This window comes from Cavia porcellus, unplaced genomic scaffold (genome assembly GCF_034190915.1).
Source record: "Cavia porcellus strain 051 isolate PalLab524CR breed Dunkin Hartley unplaced genomic scaffold, mCavPor4.1 scaffold_33, whole genome shotgun sequence".
NCBI classification, from domain to species: Eukaryota; Metazoa; Chordata; class Mammalia; order Rodentia; family Caviidae; genus Cavia; species Cavia porcellus.
In genome coordinates, this window is record NW_026947516.1 from 908,945 (window position 1) to 926,989 (window position 18,045).

At 48.4% G+C, this 18,045-nt stretch overlaps 1 protein-coding gene and 1 long non-coding RNA gene across 2 annotated transcripts in view; one reads left to right on the forward strand and one right to left on the reverse strand.

Moving 5' to 3' along the window:
• Positions 1-18,045, forward strand: part of LOC100719908 (zinc finger protein 709-like) — a 55,319-nt gene that overhangs the window by 18,447 nt on the left and 18,827 nt on the right. The gene's annotated exons all lie outside the window — the stretch shown is intronic.
• LOC134474563 (uncharacterized) lies at positions 3,623-10,245 on the reverse strand. The gene is made up of 3 exons (XR_010045406.1): positions 5,888-10,245; positions 4,858-5,037; positions 3,623-4,372 (listed from the first exon to the last, which is right to left on the reverse strand). It is a non-coding gene; the product is annotated as an uncharacterized LOC134474563 (long non-coding RNA).

Sequence of the window (18,045 nt, forward strand, 5' to 3'; positions counted from 1 at the left end):
AAGGTGACATTTATTTAATATTAATATGTTGTATCCCAAAAATGAGACCTTGAGATGTTGTCCAAGAACGAGACAACACGTCTTTTAAAAGAAAAATAGCACTTTATATAAGCTGGCACCAGCGACAGTGCAGTCGGAGTTTGCGAAGCTGTGTAACCTGGTTAAAATTTTGTCAGGCTTATAAAGCAGAAAACCACAAAGCAAAGGATGGGAGGGGGACAAAGATGAGGAAAACCTCTGTTCCCTTTTTGCTTGAGGACAGTTTTTAGGGGAAGTTTCACAGGCGGTGGTCAGCCAGTTTCTTCTTTACAGGAATTTATAGCTCTTGGTCAACGAATTCCAGGAATATGTTTTTCATTATGGGGCAAGGGTTAAGACAGGGTGCGGGCGGTTGTGGTCATCTAATTGCAGACAGCATCTGTCCTTTACAAAGGGGAACCAAGGTTAGCACAGCCAACAGGTTACCCAGGGTGATGACACATACAGAACAGTATAGCGGCACTTTGGTTAATTTACAGCAATGTGGTCGGTGCTCCAGGATGGTCAGCTGTGAAAAACAGCTGTGTTTGCAAAGGGAGTTACAGGGTAATTCGGGCAAATACCTAGAGCATGGGCGAGAATAGAACAGGATGATGGCGCTCGGGCTAGAGCACAACATACTACATGCATGGATCCATTTGGATTTCATCTGTTTGCCTATGAGCGACCCATTTCTTTTCTGGAATCAAATCTAGGCCCTCACATTATCTCTACTTGTGATGGCCTCTAAGCCTGCTCCAGCCTCCATGCTTTCTTCGGTCTTTCTTACCATTTGACAGAGGGTCCCCTTTGGCCTGTGTAGTGTCCCTTATTACAGTAGGGTTGTACATTTGCCAAGGACCCCCAGGGAGAAAGTGCCCTCTCCGCATGCTGTGTGACTACAAACGGTGGCGTAAGTCCTAGTACTGGTGTGATCACTGCTGCCCCCTGTTATTGTGGTGTCTGACAGAGTGCACAGCAGCTTCCGTTTCCCACTTTGTAGTGAACAGGCATCATGGACTGTTTCTTCCACTCCACATAAATAACCCATTTCCCTTCCTAGTCCACTACACACAGTCCACATTAAGGGCCAGTGTAATGACCGTCAAGCCTCGAGCTGGAGGAGCTGCTGGGAGGCATGGCCCCCTGCGGGCTCCCTGTTGCCTTCTGGGGGTCCTGTACACCTGTGTGTGGAGCTGCCACGTCTTTGTGGCACAGCACACGTCTTCATGCAGCGCCCACCTTGCTGATTGTGCTGCTCGGCTCAGAGCTGCAGGTCTCTGTCCTGTTTGCCTTGCAGCACTAAATGTGAAAACACCGTGGAGCCAGGTCGTGGAGTTGGAGTGTCTCGCACCTTTCATTGTTCTGATACAGAAATGTACATGCCTCGCACAATTCCACACGTAGAAATCAACTTGGTGAGTGATTCGGCCACAGGACAGGAAGTCTACTGTTAAACGAGGACGTCTGCTAGACCTGGTCCTTGTTCTCGCCATGAGCATTCTGATTGTTGTTTCCTTACTGCTGTATTTCCATGGTTGCTGTTGGGCGCAGGCGCTCAACATACCATACCCCACCCGGGACTAAGGACCACGCCAGCTTCCGCAATGCGCTACGTCCCTCTTTAAATTAGCCAACCCGTGTGCACTTCGTGCTCACTCCATACTCTGTGGCAACTACTGATTGGCCACAGCTGGATATAGTAGCCGGAGCCTACATCCCATTCCCGCCCTGCTTCCTTGTGGCAGCCTGTGATTGGTCACGGCCGAATATATAAACCAGAGCCCGCCTAAATAAACTAGCAGTTAACTGTCGTCCACAAGAGCGTCTCCTGTCTCCTGTTCATTGGAGCTGCGCCGGTCAGTTGCTTCTGTACTGTAGTAGACAAGGGATCCACTTGACTCGACTTGAAATCACAAGCGCAGCTTAAATGTAGATGCTAACACTAATGTGGCAGCTGGAGGGCTAATATTAATATTAATGACAGGCAGAGAACATCTCTAAGCAGAGACCCTCACTAGTGATCTAGCGGAATGAAACTCCCGACCTACCGTGTCCACTGAAAGGATTTTGCCCTGAATGGGACACTGCAGTGCTGGGAGTGGTGGTGGCGGGGTTCTCTCTCCGCATTCTTAAAATAAAGGCCACTTTTATCTCATATTTCTGTCTTTTTAGCCACACCAAAAATTCGATCAACCGAGAGCTCGTGTTCTCTAAAACCAAAGAATGAATTTTAGGAACAACGGAGGTGAAGAGTAGGATCTATTTATTGCTCTTAAACACTTTCTACACTTTTAAGTGTATGTAATTTTAACACCATACGAAATTCCCTAAATCCCACAATATACTGAAAACTCTACCATACAGTGATAGGATTTTCGGCACGGCTAAAAAGATAGAAATATGATATAAAGGTGGCCTTTATTTTAAGAACATGGAAAGCCAGGTGTGGTGGCTCATGCCTGTAATCCCAGCACTCAGAGGCTAAGGCAGGAGGATGGTTGCAAGTTCGAGACCACCTTGGGCTACACAGTGAGCTCAAGGCCAGCCTGAACTGCACAGCGAGACCCTGTCTCAGAAAAAAAAGAGAACGGGGAGAGAGAACCCCCCGACCACTGAGGCCTGGCTTTCTCTCTGCCGGGCACGTGTTGGGTGCATACATATAGCTTAGATTTGGGTGGTGCCTAAGGGGCATCACTGACGCACAGGTAGCCCAGTGGAATTCATTTTGTGCCACAGGTAAATTGCCCAGAGGTGGGGAAGGTGCCCTCAAGATAGAGCCCCTTGGTTCCGCCCCCCAGCCTCCATGGCTGCTGCAGCATCACATTCAGGGCAAAATCCTTTCATTCCCGTCTCTTATTATTAGGAAAAGTTTTTCTTTCTTTTACTATTTCCTGCTGAAAGGGGGCGCTGTGTTGGGGTTTAAGAGGGTTGATGGGATGACGGTGGATGCCCACGCAGAAGCTGGTGCCAGCTGTTTTAGCCAGGACAACTTTATCATTGGTGAATGCCTGCATCTTAGACTGGAAAAACAAACAGACAAGGTGTTATGAGGAGGAAGGCCACTGTCGTGCTTAAGGACCCAGGTGAGGGAGAAGGAAAGGTGCCTTTGATTTAGACATGTCATTTTATCAGGACTACAGTGAGGTAGAATTCTGAAAACTAAGTGTGGGGTTAGGAGGAGTGCAGTTATGAGAGGTGACTACTCCCCCATCTGAAAGGGTAAAAGTTGAGAGGGTAGGTAGGTAAGGCTTGTCTCTGGTCTGCATGATATGGGAGTCTTTAGGAAATACTGTTTAGAGTCCTGCTGTAAAAAGGATAATTGATAGAATGTAAGAAATTAGGAACCAAAGTGGATGACTTAGCCCGAGAGTTGTGGCTGCGAGGCCTTGGTGAGGCGGAGATGAGTGGGCGACAGGATGCTTAGATTCAGGGCTGGAGGGCACCACTTAGCCTGAGTGATGTGGGGCCAGGACGGCAGCCCAGCAACTCTGACTGCTGTTGAGCTGGCCAAGAAGACCAGGTAGGGGCCGCTCCACCTTGGTGGTAGTCTTTGGGATGATTTGCTGTAACAGGACTTTAGTAAGTACATCAGCAGTCTCCCTGGTTGTGGGAAAGGCTTTTATTTATCCTGAAAAAGTACAAACAAAGCTGAGAAGATTTTTGAGAGTTTTGTGGCAGGGCATGTGTGTAAAATTTAAGTCCCTGTAAATGTTTGGAAGCCATGGGATATTGGGGAACACAAGGAGAAATTGAAGGATTCCCCAAGACGAATTAGAATAGGCATGGCACGGGCAGTACAGGTGGGACTGGAGGTATCTCAAACTATGGGATTGACCAGAGAAGCAGTGAGTCTGGAACCTGCATGGAATAGGCTCTGTCTGTACAGGCTGCACAGATTGGCCATCAACACTCCCTATAGAGACTAAAGAGTTAATATAGCAGCCTGAACGCTCAGGAAGAACCCTACACATGGCTCTATGTCCACAAGTACAGAATGTCTCACCTGAGCCTTCCAGTGGGACTTGGGGCCCTGAGAAGGACACCTTAATGGGGGCCGCGGGCCCCGAGCCCCATCAGTCTTCAGCAGCAAGTCTGAGCAGATCTGTCAGCGATGAACCTGGCCGTGATGGAGTCTCCTATGCGGGGAAGGAGTTGGAGGATGGCTTACCGCCCTCTGGTGGCCAGGACAGTGGCTCTTCCAGTGGCCCTGGGGCAAGGCCCCACAGGAACCCAGGATGGGGCACTCTCTGGCCCAATGTTCTTTTTCACTGCATTTGAAGCATGGTCCAGGAGGGGCTCAGGCAGTCCACCTTGTGCCAGTTTACCCGTCTCAGAGCTCCAAGTACCACTGCTAAAAGATCAGATTGTTATCTTTATCTCTGTTATTGAAAACATGAAAAGAGATATTAAGAAGGGCTCTCTGGGGGCTGGGGGTTTAGCTCAGCGGCATAAGCACCTGCCTTGCAAGCAGGCACTCGTGAGTTCGATCCCTGGTACTGATAAAAACGAAAAAGACCAAAAAAAAAAAAAAATTTAAAAAAAAAAAAAGAAGGGCTCTCTGTGGGGTTTAAGGACCAAGTTTAGCCTTTTGTCTTGGGATCTGGCCACAGTGGAAGGTATCTGTAGAGTCAATTAAGTATACAGAAGTTAAATAGTACAATGAACAGGGTATTTATGATTATAACTTTAGTAATAACTTCCCACAAGGAGGATAAGGTCCAGGGAATTTTAGGAACTGACATGTCATTTACTTGTCATAGATAAGTACCTCTTATGCTGTTAGAATGTCTAATGCCATCTGAATTTTTGAAGGATGGCCCGCTTTATTAACTTTACCTTTTTATTTAGGAGAGAGATCAGCTGTGGTGTCATTTAACACCAGCTGAGTATAGTTAATTATGGCTCGGAGGAGGCCTGCGGACAGGCTGGGAAAGGCTCAAAGCTGGCCTCTGCCCCAGTGCTGGTCTTGTTTTGCACGCATCAATAACCTTTTTCTGGAAAAGATCTGGTGGATCCCTGCAAACAGAATCCAAAAGGAATTTATAATTATCTCTTAATTTTAGTTGTTGGACATCCAGAAGATTGACAACAGTACAGTGCAATACAGGCAGTAAGCTTAACATAGAACATTAAATGGCTGTTAACCATGGGTGTTTTAGCATTTGCCTACTGAAGAAATTTGTGAAGCGTCTCTAAGCATATGTCTGGATGTGAAAGAAAACACTTGTCATTATACATTACATAAATTTTTGCTTAAACATTATTTGACTGGTGACCTCGTGTTGGTTTGATCTGAATCTGTTAGCTGGAACGCAAGAAGAAGACAGCAGAAACAACCCCAATTTTATCTCTGAAGGCATGAACACACCATCAGATCAGCAACAATGAACTGTCTTGGTCACATGAACTTTAGTTGAGGTGTCTCCCATAAGGCTGTGGAGATTATTGGAGGCTTTAATTAATAAACAAGATCTGGTAAAATCACCAGGTGGCCACTTTTCCTGTTTATCAACTGAAGTTTTGTGCAATGTCTCCTCAACCCGAGGGATTTAACCAATTTTAACCCAAATACACCTTGATTAAATGGCTTGAAAATGCAAAAAAGGAAAAAAAGATTGCTGAGCTCAAATAAAAGGAACAGCTGTTCACAGAGCAGGCAAATGGACAGACACGGACAGATGGTCTGTGCACTATCAACGGGCTGGACAAACAGACAACAGATACACAGACCGACCACTGTCTTATAACATTAGAGTGCACTCAAATACATTGGGCCAATTTGAGCTACAATAAATAAGACCGGTGTGAACCTTCTTGTAGATTACTTAATAGCGATCACTTGAAATAAGAATACCAGAAAAGGAACCTGGTTAGCTCAGAGAGTTAAGAAGGAATGGCCAGGCACCCCGCCTCTCCAGGGAGCCACTGGCCCCTTTTCCTGTCCGGCTGTGTCCCGCGGCCTCCTCCAAGCCACCTGCGCAGGAGCCACGCTCCCGGGATGGCACCGGGGGAAGGATCTGCCCGTGAGGCGCCCAGAGCCAGCAGGAGGATCGCTGAGCCTGTGCATGGCGTGAGCCAGAGGAGCCCAGTACGCATGCGCACCGCCTCCGCCCTCCCCCACTGCGCTGGCGCCTGCGCAGCCCAACTCCGACCGGCCCCTCCCCCCACCCGAGTGCATGCTGGGAAAGGCGGGCTGGGGGGGTGGGGATTGAGAAATGGGTGACTTGGGGTGGGCACTGCAGGGGAGAAGCTGCAGAGGAGCTGTATCCTAAGTGTTGGGGCCTGGAGGAGGGACCCTGAAAGAACCAACAGAGAGAGGGACACATCCTTAAAACAAAGGGCTAAACATGGAGAAGTTTTTCCACCTTGCTGCCATTGCGATAAAAGCAAAATAAAAGATCAGCTTTTTGGTTGTTGGTAGCGTTTTGAACCAGGCACCCAGAGCTGTGTTCAACTGAGGTAAAATGAGCCACCTGAACCGTGGCCAGTGTAAGAGGTCGTCACCTAATATTGTGGACACATGGTTAATCAGTTCGAAACTCGTGCTTTTTTTTTTTTTTTTTTTTTTTTTTTGCTTTTTGAGACAGGGTCTCGCTGTGCAGTCCAGGCTGGCCTTGAGCTCACTGTGCAGCCCAGGCTGGTCTGCAGCTCACAAGGATCCTCCCGCCTCAGCCTCCCGAGTGCTGCGATGACAGGTGTGAGCCACCACGCCAGGCTTCCAACTCCTGCTTTTAAATTGCCACCAAATATGAACGCAGAAACTACAGGAGATGTCTAAGGTAATTTGTACTCAAAAACACGTTCCTCACTTTTGAGGAACGTTCCTCACTATTGAACCTATGGAAACTATAGAAAGCAGACCACGCTTCAATGTTAATCTTTGAAAATTGCGCAGCACACGTACCCACGTTGGCTGTCTCCATCTGACACTGACATAGTCCAGTGTGAAATGTATGTGGGACTCACACAGTGCCAGAACTGACATGGTGACCTAGAAGATCAAACAGCCGGAGGAGCTGGCACCTGTCCTTAGTCTGAGGCAGCAACGTCCCCACACGTCCAGGCTGTCCGAGGACACACAGTGAGGTCAAAGCCAGGCTCCAGCTCAGACAGAGACCTGGTCTTTCTCTGATTTTCTTCCATGCGCAGATTTATAGATGTGCAGACTGAAATTACATTCAGTCCCTGAGGCCAGGAGGGTATAAAACCATTTTGTGTATACACTGAGAGCTGATTTCTAACTATGGATACTTGTTTTGAAAGACCACATTAATAGCAAAGAGATGATGCGATATCATAGGTACCTCAGTGTGATGTACACTTTCGGGGTTCAAACAGCGCTAATGTGAATGTCTTACAATTCCAAAAGAATAACTGTCTCCATTACCTATTTTGTCAAGCAGTCCTCCAAACTCACAGGCCATTTGCAATGTAAAATATCGGGAGGGACCTCCCGAGGTCACATGTGGGCCTGTTGCGTGTGATACCACGTAGGGAAATGTTTACGGAGATTCCACAGAAAGGGGAAACTAGGCGTTGTGCTTACCCAGCTAGTCCTTGTTTTGAGATGATTTTTGTTCGTTTTTTTTTTTTTTTTTTTTGTGACAGGGTCTTGCTGTGTAGCTCACGCTGTGTTCTCACGCTGGGCACCTTATTGATTCACGAGACTGTTACAGAAGAGGAGCTGAAACTCCTGTGGGTTACATCAGTGCCCAAACTCTGGCTTACTTTCCAACCCTGAAAATCACGTGGTCTGGGCACTTGTGGAATTAACCCACAGAAGAATGAACTGACGTATTTGCCAAAATAGCAATGAATCTAGAGCCCATAATGTTATGTTAAATAAGTCAGACAGAGACATTTTAAAATTTATTTTATCTTATTGTCTTTTTGAGACAAAGTGTTGCTATGCAGTTCAGTGTGGCCTTGAGCTCACTGTGTAGTCCAGGCTGCTCCCAAACTTGCATTGAGCTCAAGGCCAGCCTGGACTTGGGTGGCTGAGGCAGGAGGATCATTATGAGTTCCAGGCCACTCTGGGCTTCAGAGCAAAGCCCTGTCTCAATCAAAACAAAACCAACACTGCAAACAAGAAATGCTGTGCTCACATAATCCTGAATCTTCTATGCAGTAGCAAAGGTGTTTAATATTGTCTCATAAAGTACATAAAAATTGTGTTTAGCTCACACTGCATTAGATCCAAAGGTGGAGCGACTTATATTTCTTATATGATCGCAAGCTTAGTATACTTTAGGTCACTTTTGTTTGCTTTTCTTTCCTTTTGTGTTTACTTATTACAAGGTAACCTGACTCCAAAATTGAATTTCCTTTTATTGTCATTTTTGCAGTGGCTTGTGTTTCAGGCTTTGTTGCACACAGTCCATTCTAGTTAGACTGTGTTAATTTGATATCTTATTTTCTTTATAATTTGATTACTGATAATTTCTATACATGTGCTTGAGCGATTACCATCCCGTGTGTACAATACGGGATGTTTTTTGTCAGTAAATTTTACCTTTCATGCTCACACTGTCATTCGGTATTAGGGAGGTAATTATTTAAGCTGCCATTCCAAAAACAATCTGTATTTCGGTGAGTCCCCCCTGCTGGAGAGCAGCAGAACCATCTCAGCAAGGCTATGCAGTGTGATAATCTACCTTTCAAAAGCTGTGAATGCTGGTGTGACTTCTTAGCAAAAACACTGTCAGGAATTTTTCACTGTGTTGCTGTTGGCTGTCAGCATTCCACTGGGTTTCTATTCTTTGTAACAAAGTAGGTTTTTTTTTTTATTAATCTGCAAATACCATTTGTTTTGGAAAACGATGATTTGTTTTTACCCTGGAAAGCTAAAATCAGTTATTGGAATAGAAGTTGAGTAACCTTTGTGATTCATTTGCGTAGTCTTTTATCAGCTTTAGAGCTGAATGTTTGGTGGATTTCCTCACCGTCACTAGCTCCCACTGTCTGACGGCTGAAGGCGGTGATGTTACCTACACTGTGTAAGACTGCACAGCTGTCCCCGGGACCGTCTGGCACCCTTGCTGTCCTTTTGCCTTCTTACTTGCTAGTACTGAAGTGCATTCTAGAACTCCCTGTGTTATTGAACCATATTCATATTCAATTCGGGAGCTGCTCCATTTACCAGGGGGCTGCATTCTCTTAGGGACAGGTCACAGTCAGTGACAAACACAGTGCGTAAGTAGCTCTAATACTGGAACAGTCTACCTCACCCTGCCCTGAGTTAATTTTGCTTGGACAGTTACATTAGCTATCAGGGGGGCAACGTTTTATAAATTTCTTTAATGATGTATTTTGCTTTTTATTGAGGCAAAGTCACATCATACAGCCCAAGCCAGGCTCAAATTCATGGAGTCCTCACCGTCCCAAGGGCAGGTTTTAAATGCATTCACCACCCAGCAAAATTTGACTGTGGTACACTGAAATACTCAATGTCTCGTGTGCTTCATGAACTACACTGCATTGCAGAGTGCAGGATTACTGTTGACACGCCCACCTGTGTGGCTGATGGTGTCCCGCAGCTCACTTCCAATTCTTGTCACCATCATCATCAGAACACTGCATGGTGCATACTGCTGTTTGAGCCAAAGAAAAAGCTGAAAGAGCTCATTTTATGCTGAGCATATTTACTTCTAAAAATCAGCAGCATTTGTAAAAGCCTGTCTAAACAGAACAGCCGACAGCACCTGAGCTTCACGAGAAGCCCCAACAGTCTGGGCTTGTTGCCTCAGCTCTGTGTCACACTCACTACTTGCGTGACTCCATAATGCTGGGCACAGCACTTTGTCACGGATCATGTCCACCCGTGTCTCCTTCAGTTCTGCACAGGAAATGTAAGCGCACTGAGCAGTGGCCTTCACCAAACCACAAAGCTCATGGTGGTCATCTGTCGCATGATGGTGGGCACATGGTGGTGTGTGTCCTCCCCATGTCACAGACAAAGTCAGCTGTGCTGTGTATAATTCATGACTTTGTGCATCTTAGAGACACTGACCTCAGCTGTGCTGAAATGTCTAATGGGTTGGATACCCCGGAATGGGGAGCAGTTTATAAAATGCCTACATTAGAAGAACAGCACACGTCCAGATAAATGATCTGATCATGCACATTGAAAGTCTCAAAAACTGAGGACACCCCAAACACAAAACTCAGACACTGAAGAAAAGTAAAATGATGCAAACAAATTGGTACGATTAGCTGGGCCTTGTGGTACACACCTGTAATCCAGCACGTGGAGCTGGGGCAGGAGGATGGATGTGAGTTGGAGGCCAGCCTGGGCTGCACAGTGAACTCAAAGGCAGCCTGCCTTACAAGGCCATACCCTGGCTCAAAAAAACAAAATAAACAAAACAAAAATAAATTGGTATAATTGAGGCTAATGAAACATGACACAATCATCTGAATAGATATAGAAAAAGTCTTTGGGTGCACCTCAATCGAGCAGTTACTCACGAAAAACTTACTATGAATACTACATTAAATCTGTAAATATACAAAAATTTTCCAAAAATTTAGGAAGAAAAGAATGATCACTATGAAAACTTTTTAATGCACTCCATTAAACTAGAGCCTGAGCAACAAAGAAAAAGGAAGAAATAAAAGAGATACATACAGAAAAGGAAGACCACAAACCAATGAAAGGGTAAATAAAATATAATTATGCACAGTAGAGTGTCGGTGTCGCTCCCGGCCGGCAGGAAAGACACACGACAAGGTCTGGCAGTGGCTAAGTCTTTATTTTCTCTCCGTACAGTCTGCCCCGGGATCCTACCCGGCCGAAGCCTCAACCGGTCTGCTCCCTGCGGCTCCTTCTGTGCTTCTTCTTTACAGTCTGTCCCGAAGCCTCAACCGGTCCGCTCCCCGCGGCTCCTTCCGTGCTTCTTCTTTACAGTCTGTCCCGAAGCCTCTACTGGTCCGCTCTCCGCGGCTCCTTCCGTGCTTCTTCTCTACAGTCTGTCCCGAAGCCTCTACCGGTCCGCTCTCCGTGGCTCCTTCCGTGCTTCTTCTCTACAGTCTGTCCCGAAGCCTCTACTGGTCCGCTCTCCGCGGCTCCTTCCGTGCTTCTTCTCTACAGTCTGTCCCGAAGCCTCTACCGGTCCGCTCTCCGCGGCTCCTTCCGTGCTTCTTCTCTCGTGGCGGGAGAGGCACTCACTTTTATAGGGTTACAGTGGCCAATCAGTTCAAAGCGCGCGATGCGGGCTGATTGGCTAACATCAGTTGTTGCTAGGCAGACTATCTTACAGAGCGGGTTGTTTACCAAGCAGGAAGCAGGAGATAAGCGCCATCTTAGCACACTCGATGGGAGGGGTAATCTAGCTCAGGCTTTGCTCTTTCTTACAGGCCTCACGTCCGCCAAGTAAGGCGACTGGGCTCGGCCGCGGCTCCCAACATCTCCCCCTATTTTATTTTACAAGAACGAGCGCATCGCAGCCCATCCTGGATCAAGCGTAGAGGCCTACGCCCTGTATCTGAGGCCCACCGCAGGCCTTTGGGTTGGAACCCGGGCGGCCGTCCCAGGGTCCACCAAGGCCTTGAGGCCCTCATCCTTTTTTCCAGGGCCAGGAACGAACTGGACGGAACCTGGATGCACATAGGCATGCGCTCATGCCACTCCGTGTGATCCCCTCGGAGAGGCATCTAGACCTGGGCAGATTCTAGTAATCCAGCGGCTTTCGTGCAGTATGGGGTAGGGCCTGGCTTAGGTCGAGTCGTGCTGGGGAGGCACGCTCTTACCCGTCATTGACTCACCTACCCTGCTGTGTGGTGTCAATAGGGAAGGAGTTCGGAAGACCCGCCACATTTAGACCCGGTCGTAGGCCAGTCGAGCGAGCCATGCGTAAGCCTGGGGGTCATTGTGCCCATCACGGGCTGCTGCCAGGGCTGCATGGGCAACCAGGCGTACTTGACGCCGGGCCGCCGCAAGGCACCCATTAATAAATGATGTAACCCATCGGAGCAAGAATGGCCCTACAAGCAAAAGCAGAAGCAAGGAGCACAGGGGACCTAACAATGGTAAAACATAGGGGAGCAAGCCATTCCAGGCTCCCCAAAAGGGATTATCCTGTAACTCTTTTCTTCTTTTTTCCAGGTCTTCCTGTAACTTCTTTAATCGGTCTCGAACGATTCCGGACTTGTTGGCATAAAAGCAGCATCTTTCCTGTAAGGCAATACAGATACCTCCCCTCTCTACAGTGAGTAGATCTAGGCCCCTTCTATTCAGCAGAACAACCTCTGCAAGGGAATCAATTTGATCTTGTATCTCCTGAAGGGTTCTCTCAACTATAGACATATCTTCTATCAATTGCTTGGATAACTGAGTATATTTGGTTAATGAAACTCCTAGGCCCGCAGTCCCGGCGGCCAGGGCTCCAGTTATCCCCAGACCAGCCAAGAGAGGTAAAATCAGTACATCTCTCTTATGTCTTTTTATAAAGGTGTCCACAGCTGGGATGGGCATGGGTTGGTCCCCAGGGACAATACCAATGTCAGGCAACAAGTAAGCTAGGCCACATAGGCCGGTCCAATTACTGGGCAGGTAAGTATAAGCATGACCATTGCCGCAAGCAAATACTTTGCCAAAGGGGGCACATAGCGGCGAGCTACTACTTACATTGGTTATGGACTCACACGAGGTGACTGCCAGCGCTCCAACAACAATATCATAACTATTATTTTGTGGGTACTTTTGGAAACAGGATGCATTAAACTGTCCCATAAATTGGACCCGAAATGGAGGCCCATGTGAGCAATTATAGGGTGTGCTATAATTGTAAGGTTCACTTTCATAGTCTCTAAACGGCATGGCCAGCGGCCATGATTCTCCCATCATCATACACAGCCAACAATCGGAGGCCAGCCCTGGGTCAGTAAGATTGAGTGCTTTGTGGGTAGCCTCTAATATGGATTCAGTAGCGGGGTCAAGGTTAACGCCTCGGGATTTAGGGCGTAGGAGTGGATGGTAATTGACTTCAGGGAACGGATTTAATTGTTCCCATCGCTCGATGACCTGTTCCTGCCGGTACTGGTCTTGGACCCCTCCACCGTCAGAGATGTGAACGGGGGCGGTCATAGACCAACAGACCGTTTCTCCAACCTCTCCATTACAACCTGACTGCATGAATGGGGAACCGCCTACAGCAGCGGGAATATGGTTAGGGGCAACAGGGCTTTTAGTTGTAGTTAGCGTTGCCATCCAATAGGTTGTACTGTTGAGTTTGCATTGTTTTGTTTCTGTATAGCATGTAACATGCATGGATTCCTCAAACTTAGTGCAGGAACATGTGGCGAGATTACCAGGCCCTGAGGGACTCACCTTAGACTTAAGTATGCATTGATAGAATGGTTGACTGAATCCTCCTGCAGTGGAGCTGTACACAACTGAGTAAGCTGTTTTATCCCCACAATCGGTCCCTGGTCCTTTTTTGGCGATAGGTGGTATACTGCTTACTGTGCCACCTCCGCAATCGCACGGACTGCCAAGAAGGCTCGTGCGAAGATCTGTTCCAGAAGCGGGGCCCCCCAGCCCCGCATGTACCATACTTATCCTGAGGAGGGCTAGGACAACGCCACCAACGAAAAAAGCAGCCTTTTTCGGGTTCATCTGGCTATCAGGCCTGCTGCTGGTCTCCGGCAGGACAGGAATAGCCTTCAGTCGAAGGGCTTGTTGCACGCGTCAGTCTTTCTGGGACCCACAATGGTTCTCGTCCCGGTTCCTGTCCGACAGCACCACGCTGGAGCGTTGCACACCACCGAGAGGAGTGATCAGTTCCCCGTACGGGCCACCAGATGTCGGTGTCGCTCCCGGCCGGCAGGAAAGACACGACAAGGTCTGGCAGTGGCTAAGTCTTTCTTTATTTTCTCTCCGTACAGTCTGCCCCGGGATCCTACCCGGCCGAAGCCTCAACCGGTCCGCTCCCCGCGGCTCCTTCCGTGCTTCTTCTTTACAGTCTGTCCCGAAGCCTCTACTGGTCCGCTCTCCGCGGCTCCTTCCGTGCTTCTTCTCTACAGTCTGTCCCGAAGCCTCTACCGGTCCGCTCTCCGCGGCTCCTTCCGTGCTTCTTCTCTACAGTCTGTCCCGAAGCCTCAACCGGTCCGCTCCCCGCGGCTCCTTCCGTGCTTCTTCTTTACAGTCTGTCCCGAAGCCTCTACTGGTCCGCTCTCCGCGGCTCCTTCCGTGCTTCTTCTCTACAGTCTGTCCCGAAGCCTCTACCGGTCCGCTCTCCGCGGCTCCTTCCGTGCTTCTTCTCTACAGTCTGTCCCGAAGCCTCTACCGGTCCGCTCTCCGCGGCTTCTTCCGTGCTTCTTCTCTCGTGGCGGGAGAGGCACTCACTTTTATAGGGTTACAGTGGCCAATCAGTTCAAAGCGCGCGATGCGGGCTGATTGGCTAACATCAGTTGTTGCTAGGCAGACTATCTTACAGAGCGGGTTGTTTACCAAGCAGGAAGCAGGAGATAAGCGCCATCTTAGCACACTCGATGGGAGGGGTAATCTAGCTCAGGCTTTGCTCTTTCTTACAGGCCTCACGTCCGCCAAGTAAGGCGACTGGGCTCGGCCGCGGCTCCCAACAGTAGAGTAGTTTTCTGTGGTAAAGAATAAACTGGAGTCCTTTGTAGCAACAGGAATGCACCCACAGAACATATTAAGATAGACAGGGTGCAGAAATGGTAGAGAGGAAGTCACCTCAACCTCACTGAGACTCAGATTCCAAGCTGGGGGAGAAGATGTGGAGACCCTCAAAGAAGACGCGGATCCCTGTGCGCTGCAGGGACAGGGTGTGACTCTGCGCCCGTGTGTTTGTCCACCATGGAGGTTACTGAGTGACTCTACTACAAGTGCCCACATCCAGCCCGCGGATCAATCCGTGGGGTGTACCTGCAGGAGGAACTGGGATGATAAAGAACAGGGGGAGAGACAAAGAGAGATAGACAAGGTGAGGACTCCAATCAAGTCTCATTTATTCAGGAAGAGGTTGCAGCTTTTATGGGCCAAGGGTGGGCTGGTGGGACAGGAAGAGGCTATGGGGTGGTTTCTGATGGGTCATCGTCACGTCCGGGTATGTGACATAAGCAGGAGAGGATTATGGGTAATGTAGGCAGGTGCATTATGTGCCCATAAGAGACAGGGGCAGGGAGGCAGCAATGGGGCTGTCACGCCGCTCCCTACATCTCTTTCTATATTATTTAATCAGGAGTATGGCAGGCCCTGTGAGGACAGCGCCTGTCTTAGGTCAAGGACCTCATTACATGAACCCAACCAGGCCTTACCCGTCATGGGCTTGTAGGACAGCAGTTGGTCCTGTGCCTGTCTTAGGCGGCCGAAGGTGTAACATGCATGTCCTAGTTGCCCGTCTCTGGCTGCCTGTCCACTGCCCCAGGGCAGTTAGGCCGCATCGTCATATGGGCCACTCATGGGTATTTCTTTCTCGGTAGGTTTCTTGATCTGCCATCTCCAGCTGGTGATAGTGTACCTGAATGGGCTTTGCCATAAACGCGTCTATCTGGTTATTAATGAGCGTCATAATCCTCTGAAAAATTCAAGGACCCACAGAGAGGAGAAGCAACAGGGCAGCTAGGGGACCCAAAAGGGGTGCTAGGTAGGGAAAAGCCCCCCTTCCCCCCAATGAGGAGAAGGGGTTAGCAGCCATTTGTTGTCGCTATTAAAGTCGTTCTTCTAGTTGTTGGAGCTTGTCTCGCACAACACCAGACTGATTGACATAGAAGCAACATTTTTCCTGTAAGGCAGGACAGAGTCTCCCCTGCTCTGCCGTGAGCAGGTCTAGCCCTCGTCTGTTTTGTAAGACGACCTCTGCCAGTGAGTCTAATTGGTTTTGGAGAGTTTTTACTGTAAAGGATAAGGCTTGAACATCTTCAGACAACTGGTTGGACAGGACAGTATATTTATCTGAGGTAAATGCGAGGCCAGCAGCACCTGTGACTACAGCGCCAGTGAGGCCCATTCCCACCAAAAGCGGGATCAGTGTTATCGTTCGTTTTTGGCGGCCAGCAATGTAATAAATGTTGGCACCGGGACAGGTTTGTCACCTGAGACAATATCTATGTCGGGCAGGAGGGAAGCAGTTATGCATATACCTTTCCTGTTGGCTGGAATATAGTTATAGGCCATATTATTACTGCAGACAAAAATGTGTCCTGTTGGGGGGCACAGGGGGTCTCTAAGATTGACAAATTGAACACAGGCGGTGGACAGGAGATGGCCCATATCTATAAGGGTAGAATCATTTTGGAGAGAGCCCTGTAGGCAGGTCATAGATATGTAGGGTATTATTAACGGCTGGACTAGAAATGATTGAGAAGGTCTACAGGTAAAATTATGTGGGTCATGAAAGGGGTCAATTGTTGAGTTGGAGGGGATGGCTAAGGGCATAAGAGTGCCTAAGGTCATGCACAACCAGCAGTCTTGCGCTAAATCAGGGTTAGTGAAATTAAGAACATGGTGAGTGGCTGAAAGGATATCATAAGTTTGTGGTCTAAATCCACACCCCATGATTTGGGGAGAGCTATCCGGTGGTAATTGATCTTTGGGAATAAACTGTCTTCAATTTCTTTTAGTTTTTTCTCAACATAAAGTTCTCTCATTTTGTCTTGAGGACCTCCCCAATCTGAGACATGGATTGGAGTCCTCTTATACCAACAGACCGGCTTGTTGATTTCGCCTTTGCAGGAGGCTTGGGTGTATACCGGGCTTCCGATACAGAGGGGTTGAGGCCACAATCGCCTCCGGCTGCTGCCATTTTTATTTTTGTAAGTATGACTGTAAAATGAGTGGCATTATCTAAGCCAGTACATTCTTGTACAGCATCATAACAGGAGCTACGCATTTCTATCTGATATGATTTACACTCCTGTGGGCAAGGCCCCGCTGGGACAAACCTTGGAGCCCCGGGGGTTTGTCTGGAATTGGGGGCCTGGGGCTGGCCCCGGGTCCCATTTCCCTGTGGGGGAAGAGGGTTACCGTGAACATCCCTTTTGGATCTGCACTCATTAGCCCAGTGGTCTCCTCGTTTGCATTTGGGACATAGCCCTGGTTTTTTTGTAGAGGACAGATTTTGATTTTTACTTTTGCAAACACGAGCCATGTGGCCAATTTGGCCACATTTGAAACAAACAGTATCTTTTTTAGGACGAAAGAGGGGCTGTTTAACTGTGCAACCTTGTTGTGCCGCGGCCATGGCTCGGCCTTGATGATAAGCAGGCCCAATATCTGCGCATAGGCGAATATAACCCAATAGGTCCTCCTTTTTGCGATGTGGTCGAATTGCAGCCTGACAAGCTGAGGTTGCATTTTCATAAGCCAATTGTTTGACCAGGGCAGAGTTTGTTTCTGTGGAGCCGCAAAGATGCTCTACCGCCTGTAGGAGGCGATCGACAAAATCTGAAAAGGGCTCCTCAGGCTTTTGTTTTATTTGGGTGAGCGACAAGGCAGGCTCTCCTCCAGAGGGGAGCTGTTTCCACGCTCTAGTGGCTGCCACATTAATCTGCGCAAAGAGGCCCGAATCGAACTGCATTTGACGCTCTTTTGTGGCAAAATCTCCTGTTCCTGTAAGCATAGCAAGGGTCCAGGGCTTTTGCCATGTGGCATTATCTCTGGCTATGCCCTCACACTGATCAAAAAATTCAGATTTCCATAACAGATAATTGCCTCCGGAGAGGGTGGCTTTTGCTAAGTCTTTCCACTCATTAGGGATAATCCAACCCTGAGTCAAAGAATCTAGAACTGCAATAGTATAGGCGGCAGTTGGGCCATATTGAGAGACTGCGGCCTTTAACTCTTTTAGGGCTGTCAGGGTGAGAGGTGTGTGTATCCTAACCGCTTGTGGTTGAGTGTCCTCTTCAACATCCCGCGGGGGAACAACGGCCTCCGTAGATGGGAATGCCATTTTGGGCTGGCTGCCAGATGCAGGCGCCATTTTAAGAGTGTCACAAGGCTTGCCAGAGGTAGGTGCCATCTTAGGAGAACTATAAGGCTGTGTAGCTCGGAGGGCCTGCAAT